Here is a 10,130-nt window from a genome sequence, read left to right as displayed (position 1 = left end):
TGGAAATGTTGTGTGGTCACCGAGATTTGAAAAGGACAAAAATTTAATAGAGAATGTTCGAAGACGCGCAACAAGGATAATTCCAGGCTTGAAGGGCAAGTCCTATGAAGAAAGATTAAAGATTATGAAGCTTCCAAGCCTCAGTTATCGACGTCTGCGTGGGGGCCTCATTGAAGTATACAAGTATGCTCATGGTTTATACAAGGTCCCCGAAGGATTACTAGAATTTGAAACAAGAACCAACACCAGGGGCCACGGCTATAAACTAAAAAAACTGCGCTGCAACTTCTCCACGCGACAAAATTTCTTCTCGAATCACCGACATGTGGAACAGCCTCCTGGAACAGCTTCGAATCACCGACATGTGGAACAGCCTCCCCGATGACATCGATGGCGCTCCAAGTATGAACTCGTTCAAGAACAGACAAGATAAAGCTATGGAAAAATACATGTTCAGATTTGAAATGTCTAGCACCATATCGAACCCGGCGGAAGTCGAGTAGCTATTTCAAACTTTCGTCAGTCGCGAAAAGATCCGGTCAAATGACACGATTTTAGATCTTCTGTGAACAAGGCACGAAAAGGAAAAGAATCGGCGACAGGCCACATCAGGCCTACACTGCAGCGCCGAGATCACTATGTTATGTTAATAGTAGGAGCAATTTATTGTAACGGGCGACGGTTCGTGCGTGAAGATTGGGAAGAACATAGCAGCACCGAATAGGCTTTATTGGAACCATAATAACGAACACAATAAGAATGAAGGCAAATGGAGCCTAACTCCTTAAACGTGCTACCCTTCGTAGCTGGGTCATTAAGCATCCACAGGTACATTACTATGGTACAGTAGTGGCATTGTGTGGTGTTGAAAACCAATCCCACAATTATTCGAGTAAGAATATTTGTTTTTCCCGGAACGTTAATCGGACTTGGGGGCAGGTATAAAAGTAACGAATTAAATTTAAGGCGCATAATGAATGACTGCGAAAAAATACCATATACATCATTTAAGTTACTATACGATTTGACAAGCGCGGTGTGCAATCTACGCAATATATTAGATTTAGCGTAGCGCAGTTATTAAATTAAAATACGTTACGGGCCATACGTCTTGATTGTGAAAAGTGCTGCATACACTCGATGCCCCAAGCAGAGAAGGCGCGAGCACACACTTGAATGAGCGATATCCCAGTGAAAATTTACAGACGCGGCAGCTTCTGATTTGGAGTACCAGAAGCTGGGGCGACTCTAAATTTTGTTAGGGATTCGGCCTTGAATTGTATCGAGTCATGTGCCTCTAAACAGGTATTATTTTCGAAAGTCATTCATATGAACGAATCCTTTTGCAAAGCGTTCAATAAGAATCACGCAACATTCATTTGTAACCGAACTGAAATCACTGAACATTAATTGCGCGTCCAAACAAGAAAAAATGATCAAAGCGACTCGATTATTAAAAAAAATTCATCCATAGTAATATACGGTCAAAATTGTGAATCAAGTAAGAAGTCATATATTATATACTACACATAATTTTACCTTGCATAGCCAATCAATAGAGCTTCAGTATGCATGGTCCTTGACATGGATGAAGTATTCTGGAACGTCATAAATCACCATATGACATAGCATTAAAACATTTAAAAGGAGTCGAGAAGTCTCTCGGAGCATACCGAGCGATCGAGCACCACCATGTAGGGAGTGAGAGCGCCACGTCGCAGCTATCGACTCTTCGCGCAGTGGCGTTCGCCAGCGACAACTCGAGAGCATAACGCGCTCGAGGACGGTATTGAGAGTACCGGAAATTTTGAATTTAAATTATTTTCAAATGTATTTTCTAGTTTTTGCCAAAATGTTAACGTTATTAACAAATACTGACCAATCTAAAATGGTCGTTCATTGATACTCTATATAAAACGCAGATCAGCTACTCTCGCGCCTGAAACAGTCGGTGCATGGGTGTGAAATTTTGTATCGTTCTCAAGACGTGTTCGGGACGGTGTTCCATTAGTGATCCAGGGCTACGATTACTGCTGGAAGCGCTTGAACGATTAATGCTTTAATGCTGGAAGTGAATATAATCTTAAGATTAGAACTTGAGACGTGTAGAGGATTACTCTTATCACCACCGAGTGACTTGAGCGAGCTGGATTACTAGCGGCAACCGCTAGAGGCGCATCGGCATGCCGGTCTCGCCAGCCATGCTTTAGATGGCGGTCAAAGATAAATCTAGCTTCGTATTCTTAAACGACAGGTAACGATCTCCAAAACTTACAATTACCCACCGTAAAACAAAAAACTTGTATCCCATAGATATTATGTATCTACAGTGTTCCGAGCATTTTTGGTTGAAACAACGTATATTGGCAACCGGGATATTTTAACATTTTTTTAAATAAAATAAAAATAAATTCTTGCAAGTCTGACACATTTCTAGTTATTTCTTCTCAATATTTCTCTTATTTTGGTGCTAAGGCTCATTTTGGGAGAAGCGATGTGATTTCCTAGCCATTTATTGACTACTTGGTCTCTGCATGAACTGCACCAATGGCTGTAATAGCTTCGTATATACTAGTAATTTCGTCACCCCATGCTCCTATATAGTTCCCTGGTATTTCACTGCTCTATTAGTGGTACATTTCTCTGCTTCATTAGTTGTACTAGTTTAACATTACTTATACATTCCATAGTTTTTATAATTAGACCATCAATATAAAACTTCAATCATTAGCTATGAGCATTTCATTGCCTCCGCAGTACTATTAATCCAGTTGCTAGTGAAACATAAACAAGCATGTCTTACATGGTTTACAGCAACAGCAATTGCGTCGACAACAATTTCAAACCGGAAATTTTTTTCCGCCTTGAATGTTGAGGACTAATTTCTCATTGCGCACTATGAAATGCATTTTCCAATGAGCTCTACCAGAACTGGGGATGTGTGTTCACTCAAAGTCAATGTGCTCCCAATCTAATAAGGACATAAATCATGTGAAAGAAATGCTATATTGGTGAAAAAGTAAAAAAAAAAGTTCTTCAGGAAGAAAATAGCTGTAGGAAGCATGAATCGTGATTCAAATACTTTTTGGCCAGCATCTTTATTTTAATTCATTCTAAATATTCTTAAACATCGAATAATATAATGCCAGAGGATAAATATTCTCTGACTTGATACAATTTTGGGAGAGAAAGTACATAATCATACCATGAACGATGCCGGGGTATTCGCGGTCAGTTTGCAGCGTTGACAACGAAGATACCAATGATTGCATAATTTTTCTCCGAGTAATAACATGCTGAGTAGCTGTCAAGCATGATTAGTCAACAAGAGTCAACATACATGATACTTCATCCACTGATACTACGAGTAGCAGTGGATTATACTATAAATCAACATAGAAGATACCATATACTGCGGTATATAGAACGTAGGAACTGCAAGCGAGATAACTTGAGCAATGCTGCGTCACCGTCTGATAGCGCACTCGATCAACCATAAAAAAAAAGAGAAAATAAATTTTCAATAAATAGGGGAAAAAACTAGCCAATTAGAAATTTAACATCGATCTCACGACTACCAGTACTATGCGTTAAACCATAAAAATACTCGCGGTTTATGTCCCACATGAGATTCCACCAACGCAAAAAATTTTTGATGAGGATTACGAAGGTTTCATCATCAATTAAAAGGACCAAGGTACAGGACTTTGACTAAATTAATAATTAACAAGAGACAAGGATACAGTTTCTGGCAAGAAGATAGCAATTTTATAGGTGATACACTAACTTGGACCTATTCAATTTTCAAACAATGAACATCGCTCATTATTCAAATTAAAGGTTTCTTGACTCTTGGGCATCACGGCCGTTTTTGCATAAACGAGGCATTTTTTTCTAGAAAAAACCGAAGCTTAGACGCCGAGCACAAATCACAAGAGATTGCGACCATGGACGACTGAAGCAAATAACTGATACACGTACATCAGAAATTCTATGATTTCTTTTCAGTTCTTTGAAATAATTGAATATTTTAACACGTTGACTACGTATTGGTACATATGCGTACCACGAAATGTATTTCTCCAGGACGTAGTGATACATAATTCAGGTTGTCTAAAATCGGCCAAATCCGAGAACGAAAAAGGCCAAAAAAGGCCGATAATTCAATGTATACTAGTTTATTTGTAGGTTCCGCTATAAAAATTCAATTTATTTTCTTTTTGCAGTATTTAAAATTTAATTAGAAAGCACCCCTATCATAAATTTTAGCCGGCCAACGCAATTGAGAAAAACTAAATCACGGAATTTGTCCGGAAAAAATGACCGTCTGGCAACCCTGCTTAAAAAAAAGTACAAAAATGAAATAATTGTACAAGATGAAGCAATCGTAGTCAACGTGTTAAACCTATGTTGCACATTAAAATAAGTCATTAAAATAATGCGACTTATTGACGATTATGCCGAGAAAACGTTTGTGTCTGTATGAATAAAATGCCAACAGAAACACAACATTTTCCTTCAAGTACAGTCACCGACCGAAGTCATGGTCATCGTGAAGTCTTCGAATATGCAAAGCTTCCACGAACTGCGAATTGCGGTCCAAGAAAAAACAGCTTGGGCAACAGAAGAAAAAAACCCGTCGCCAAAGCTCGGCACTTCACCGGGCAGCCAATAAATATAATCTGTCTGGCGCCGTGGGCCGTGCATAAATTACGGCCTCCGTAATTATCCAGCGCTTTGGACAGGTTTCCAATCAGCGCGAGTTCTAATGTGAAACCTTCCAAATGAGATGAAAAAAAAATAAAAATTATCAAAGGCAAAATCTGTTCTTAGACTAAGGCGCTTGATTCTGTTTATCCATAGCTGAATGAGATGAAGAATTTAAAATATCAAAGGTAACATTTGTTCTTACCATAAGGGGCTTGATTCTGTTTATCCATAGATGAATGAGATGAAAAAAAAATTAAAATATGAAAGGTAACATTTGTTCTTATCATAAGGGGCTTGATTCTGATTATCCATAGATGAATGAGATGAAAAAAATATTTAAATATCAAAGGCAACGTTGTTCTTAGCATGAGGCGCTTGATTCTGTTCATCTTTAGCATGACGTAAGACTTGGATACCATGCATTGAATACATCTAGCAACACCAAAATGAATGAACATATTTCGTTAACATATTTCCTCAGGCAGAAATTGTACGAGTGAAATTCTGCTCGGTAATCACAACTTGGCAGTAAAATGTACGTATAAAGCAGCATGTTTTTCGTGCATTTATCACCATAGACTATTGCGAAGAGAGTTTAGTTGGAATAAGAACCGCATTAAGCTCGCGACGAGCGCTCCACATACGACAGTGCAGAAGAGACCGGAAATATCTGGAGGCGGCGGACTCCGTAGCACGCAAGCCACGAGTCAACGAAACAGTCGATATATATAAATCGACCTATAATTTCAGATGTCAAGTAAGTGCAAGACATACCAATACTTACATTTGTAAAACAATTTCTATTAATTCTTCATGGGAAACTTACGTTGGCCGAGTGGTTTACAATTAGATCAAAAGTACCGATTCAAACGCGCATTTCCGAAAAACGAAGTTTGTTGAAAATTTTGCAAGCTTGTCAAGTAAGCCCGTAACTGCAGATAATTTGCAATAAAATGATTATTGGACAAAGTTAATACTTGTCAATGAATTATGACTAATTTCGCTGGAAAATATTTACGTTTAGAGCCATTTTAATTTTTCCGCTCATCTCGAAAAGCTGGATTCAGCAATATACTCGAAATAAATGTCAATATATTTAATAGGTAATATCGCCTTCACATAAGAAATTAACCTAGTGAAGATACGGAACCGTACAAAATCTCGCTTCTCTATCCTTGAAATTATGCTCTATAAAAAATTCTGAGGAAATCTGTTGTATTTAGATCGAGCTTAATTTTAGTGTCGTCGCCCTCGAGCAGCAGGAGGCTCTACCAGCGTACGAAACCGTACAAAATCTCGCTTCTCTATCCTTGAAATTATGCTTTATAAAAAGTCCGAGAGGAAATCTGTTGTAGTTAGATCGAGCTTAATTTTAGTGTCGTCGCCCTCAAACAGGAGGCTCGGCCAGCGTAGCAACAGCTCGACCAAGCGACTGCCGAGACGCCAGGGACGGAGAAAAAGAACAGAGGTATGCATGCCACTTGTCAACCTCGTGGCGCCATGCAACTATAATTCCACGGCGACGCGATAACTGCAGCTATAACTACAGACTATAACAACAACCGTGATCAAATGAGACTAAATATTCGTTAATAATTCGTCTTTTTCAAGATCGTTTCGTCAGGTTTTGTGAATTAAGGTTTTAAAGCAAAAAGTGCCTCAGTAATTTTTTTTGATCAAATATTGACGAACAAATTGGTTTAGAATTGATTTGGTATCATCAAAATGGGTGCAAAAGTTAGTATTGTCACGTATAGTTCAATGGAAAACTCTGCATGTCGGTGACAACAGAAGTGCTCTCTAACTAATCCACAGGACTAATGATTATAACCGAATCTGGAACAAACCTTAATTAGCCCAGACCAAATCTACAGCGAATTTCGATCCCAAAAAACGTCTTATTAAGGCACAATTGATTTTTGTCCCAAATAAATAGTTCAAAAGGGAAGTGAAAGCATAAAAATAGAAAAGGAATATCTTTATTCCGAGTATGCAAAATACAATTTGTAACTCAACACAAATATACAATATCACATTGTATGCCACCTGCGCAGGTGTGGCACGACAGAAATGCTCCACAATAACTAGCAACTCCATAACTTCTTCCTACAACCTATGCATAAATAACAATAGTGAGATTCTCAGAATGACGAGACAAATTCAAAATATATATTTTCATCGTCACAGAAATAATTAGAAAAACAAGCGCCATAACTAGATCCGTATTTATAATGTTACTTACATTGAGTCATTTATGTCAGGTTAAAAGTTATTAGCACCTACTATTTAATATTGCCAATTACTATTCAAATACTCGAGTTTATAATGCATTTTTGTATTAAGAGTAATTACAATAATTCAAATGAGAGAACGGTTAACATAATTCAAAATCAATACTGGCATTCCAAATAGAACTACAGGGCATGGTGCATGGCCTGAATGTTTTATTTTAGGTATAGTAAGGCACTTGAGCTTATCACAATCTGATAAAGATACGTTCACAGTCAATAGCGATACATCAGTCTTCTTGAGCAATTATTTGAAAAAATTGAGCAGTGCAATAATTATTTTTTAACCTGCAACAATGCAATTCTAAAATAAACACCTACTACGCCATTAGCATGTATAAATTAAGCCAATTACACATATTATCGACTTGGAAAATATTATTCAATTGCAGATACCAAATTTTAATTTGAATCTGAAGTCAGTCTTTGAATACACCAATGCCATGTTAGACTTGGCCTATCAACTAATACATCATTCATGGAAACGGAATTTAAGCTCCATGCGCTACAATACAAGTGGGAAAGAACCACAAACTGCACCACAAGAACCACTAACTGCACAAACCACTAACGTCAACACATTGTCGACCATTTTAATACAGTTTCAGATTTCTCAATGCATAGGAATATTTTGTGCTATAAATAAGTACGGTACATGATATGCAAAAGAGTTCGTGGGTGGATTTTATAACATCACTGCAATAAAAAATAACATTTACACTGGTATTACAGCGCCTTCGGACAGAAAGACTCGTAGTGAAAGTTTTTTAGTCGACGACGAAATATAAAAAAATACATCAAAGAAATCATTGCAAGTCACAAAAAATTTATTGAAACAATCCAGCAGGTTTTCACAATCCTATTTACAACAATATCCTATTTATGGCGTTTACAGAGTTTTTGGTTTATAGATTTGCTTAGCCGGAAAAAGTAAGAATTGCTGATATTGAAACAAAAAAATCCGTTAGAATGACTTGACACCGAGGATAATATAGGAAAATATGTAATATCTCACCAACAATTCACACACATCTCGTTGACCAAAAAGCCTGCAAAATCCTAGGCTGAAGGCCCAAGGAACATCTTCAAGATTTATTAGAAGACGCATTCTGTTCGAAAAAAATTACTTAGTTGGTAATGGAAAAGTGTGGTGGAATAAAGAAGTCGGACTTGAAAACTGATAATGCAATGTGATGGCGCTTAATCACATGAAACTGGACTTGAAAACGCAAATTAAACTCTACGTTGGACACATCTTTACTTGTAACAAATGACACGAGCAGCGTGATATGTTAAAGTTAGCTTCGTAGGAACTGGAGTGTAAATAAGACTACGGTACAGGAGGCCGTTGAATTCAAATTCGCTGGTGGGAAGAACTTTCAATATACATTTACAATAAATGCTTCAGACTTAAACATTTTAAAACCCACTTTTTTGCGCACTGCATAACTAATAAGATAATGGCAGAGCGGAGTTGTCACGTTACAATTTCACAGTCATGACCATTTATTGTGAGACCAAATCAACGACATTGCACCAAAAGAAAGAAGGTATAAACGTTCTTCATATGTATAAAAAATAGACATGCACCCAAAACTGACGGAAGACATAACGCAACTCGCCGATAGCGATGTACAGGTACAAATGCATTTTAGCAGCGTCTGTTATCATAATATCAATTGAGAGGTAAGGGACTAACAACTTATGATTAACTAAAATACTTTCCCAACGCGTTTGATACAACGAGACTCCAATGCATACCATCCGATAAATAAAAAATAAATCGTGTCGATAATATTGAAATATATTGAATAGCTCCACTATTGAAAAATTCTTATCATTAGGACTGACACACCAGCTAGTGGCATCAATATAGACGATATTAATTTATCTTCAGTGTTATCCTTCAAAATAACGGTTGTGTAAAGCAGCTAGTCGTTGACATATATAGTGAAAATAACATAATGTTATGAGTTTTTAAAAGAAACGTAGTTGGTTTCTGTAACCAGCGAACTTACAAACCTATTTCAATGGAAGTAAGATGCAGAAAACAAGTCTTTCTCGGATCAGTTATGTACCGGGCTTTAAATTTCAATGACATTAGCTCAAACAATCCCTTCCTCTTCTACCACAAGAAACAACCTAAAACTCTGTGAACGGGTCATCAAATATTATTCAACAGTGCAAATTTTTTCTCGTCTTGTTAAGCTTTTATTGACACCAGCATTGATTATCATCACTAAAAACAATACAATTCAAGAATATTATCACACTTTAGTAAGAACTTGACATACTCAGCACCTGGTTCCAACCAACGCTCAAACCAATTTAATAGAAAATAAAATTTGGCGAAATAATAACAAAGTTAAACAAACTGACGCACCAGATTCTTGTGCAACAATATCACAATTTAGACATTTGAATAGAAATATTTAATGCCTAATTATAATCCATACATATTGAAATAATTAAATAGAACCATCAAATTTAGCGACTAAATTGACAGATTAGATGCCATCAGACATCCGCTTTTAAATTAGATCCATTCGATAAGAATAAAACATCTGAAGAACACACGATTGTTGATAAATTCGTGTTTCAATAGCAAATAAAATAACTCTGAATATGCGAGGAACTGGCACTCAAAGAGCATAAATTATTACACTAGACTTCCCATAGAGAAATAGACTTCAAATTTAGTTGGATTTGAAACGATGCACATTTTGGTGACACTAATCCTCACAAAATGAGATAATAAACGCATAACATTGATAACAATAATAAACGATACATGATAGATTAGGAGTTGATTCGCATGCACGAGCACACAAACGCTGTAAATATTATACAAGTCCTCCATATACAGTCGAGACTTCTTCAACAAACTAACAAGCACATAACTCTAAGTACGAATGATTTCATACATTTCATATCTCGTGATGGAAGAAAATTAGCTGCATTAGTTGCAATCTAGTTTCAAATGTGAAATGAACATGATGTGATTTTTCAAGCTAGCAGCTTAAACACGAATCAAGGGATTTCGTGAACTAGTCTAGTGTAAGAACTAGGATTCTTCGTAAGTATCGAGTAAAGGTCAAATTCTAGAAGCTGGATGTACATTCGTAATAAAAT

Source organism: Hyalella azteca, unplaced genomic scaffold, assembly GCF_000764305.2.
Source record: "Hyalella azteca isolate HAZT.00-mixed unplaced genomic scaffold, Hazt_2.0.2 contig10672, whole genome shotgun sequence".
Lineage (NCBI taxonomy): Eukaryota > Metazoa > Arthropoda > Malacostraca > Amphipoda > Hyalellidae > Hyalella > Hyalella azteca.
This window is presented reverse-complemented; position numbering follows the sequence as displayed.